Here is a 2,065-nt window from a genome sequence, read left to right as displayed (position 1 = left end):
GAGTAGGTGGGTGGGACCAGCCTTAACAGTCAGCAGTTTATCATGTGAACATTTCTGAAGCCAGCATCTGATGCAGGGATTCATTGAACCAACAACCTTCTGCACCACATCCATGTTTACCTGGGTGAGCTTCAGCTTCAGCCCACTTCCTCTGGCACAGAGTTGGGCAATATGGATGGAAAATCACATCTCTGCATTTTAGACCATATGGTCTTAGATGTACGTATATGGTGATATGAGACTATCTAGTCTCATATCACCATAGCATACAGCTAAATGTTTATTATGTAACTAAATGGTTTTAAATCCAAATGTTAACATGCGTTACATTCTGATGCCATGAGAAAACACTTGTATTCTGAATTGTATTATTTAGATTAGAATGTTAGTCACAATAGACCAGGGGTTTTCAAAGTGGGAGGCTCCAAACAGCTTCAGGGGAGGCTCAGAATGGGAGTGAAAGAAATATAGTAGTTATTACACTAGTTATCAAAAGGAGATCACATAAAGTAGAATAACCGGGTGTGATTTGGATAAAGAGATAGTTCAGAGATACAGATACGGTTTTGGGGAATTTGACTGTTTCCCACACTTTGTCAGAGAGCCATAAACAAATAAATGCCTTCAGACAGACCTTTTCCAAGTATTTGGTCTCAAGACTGTCAAAAGTAAGAGGCTATCTTTGCTCAATTGTTGAGTTGCAATGGAATCAAAATGAGGTGGTGTATGTGGGGGGGGGGTGTCATCATGAGGTGGTGTATGTGGGGGGGGGGGGGTGTCATCATGAGGTGGTGTATGTGGGGGGGGGGGGGGTCATCATGAGGTGGTGTATGTGGGGGGGGGTGTCATCATGAGGTGGTGTATGTGGGGGGGGGTGTCATGAGGTGGTGTATGTGGGGGGGGGTGTCATCATGAGGTGGTGTATGTGGGGGGGGGGGTGTCATCATGAGGTGGTGTATGTGGGGGGGGGTGTCATCATGAGGTGGTGTATGTGGGGGGGTGTCATCATGAGGTGGTGTATGTGAGGGGGGGTGTCATCATGAGGTGGTGTATGTGGGGGGGGGGGGGTGTCATCATGAGGTGGTGTATGTAAGGGGGGGGTGTCATCATGAGGTGGTGTATGTAAGGGGGGGGGGGGGTGTCATCATGAGGTGGTGTATGTAAGGGGGGGGTGTCATCATGAGGTGGTGTATGTGGGGGAGGTGTCATCATGAGGTGGTGTATGTGGGGGGGGGGGTGTCATCATGAGGTGGTGTATGTGGGGGGGGTGTCATCATGAGGTGGTGTATGTGAGGGGGGGTGTCATCATGAGGTGGTGTATGTGAGGGGGGGGTGTCATCATGAGGTGGTGTATGTGAGGGGGGGGTGTCATCATGAGGTGGTGTATGTGGGGGGGGGTGTCATCATGAGGTGGTGTATGTGAGGGAGGGTGTCATCATGAGGTGGTGTATGTGAGGGGGGTGTCATCATGAGGTGGTGTATGTGGAGGGGGGGTGTCATCATGAGGTGGTGTATGTGGGGGGGGGTGTCATCATGAGGTGGTGTATGTGGGGGGGGGGTGTCATCATGAGGTGGTGTATGTGGGGGGGGTGTCATGAGGTGGTGTATGTGGGGGAGGGGTGTCATCATGAGGTGGTGTATGTGAGGGGGGGTGTCATCATGAGGTGGTGTATGTAAGGGGGGGTGTCATCATGAGGTGGTGTATGTAAGGGGGGGGGTGTCATCATGAGGTGGTGTATGTGGGGGAGGTGTCATCATGAGGTGGTGTATGTGGGGGGGGGGTGTCATCATGAGGTGGTGTATGTGGGGGGGGGTGTCATCATGAGGTGGTGTATGTGAGGGGGGGTGTCATCATGAGGTGGTGTATGTGAGGGGGGGGTGTCATCATGAGGTGGTGTATGTGAGGGGGGGGTGTCATCATGAGGTGGTGTATGTGGGGGGGGGGGTGTCATCATGAGGTGGTGTATGTGAGGGAGGGTGTCATCATGAGGTGGTGTATGTGAGGGGGGGTGTCATCATGAGGTGGTGTATGTGGGGGGGGGGTGTCATCATGAGGTGGTGTATG

This window comes from Poromitra crassiceps (assembly GCF_964638095.1).
Source record: "Poromitra crassiceps genome assembly, chromosome: 27".
Lineage (NCBI taxonomy): Eukaryota > Metazoa > Chordata > Actinopteri > Beryciformes > Melamphaidae > Poromitra > Poromitra crassiceps.
This window is presented reverse-complemented; position numbering follows the sequence as displayed.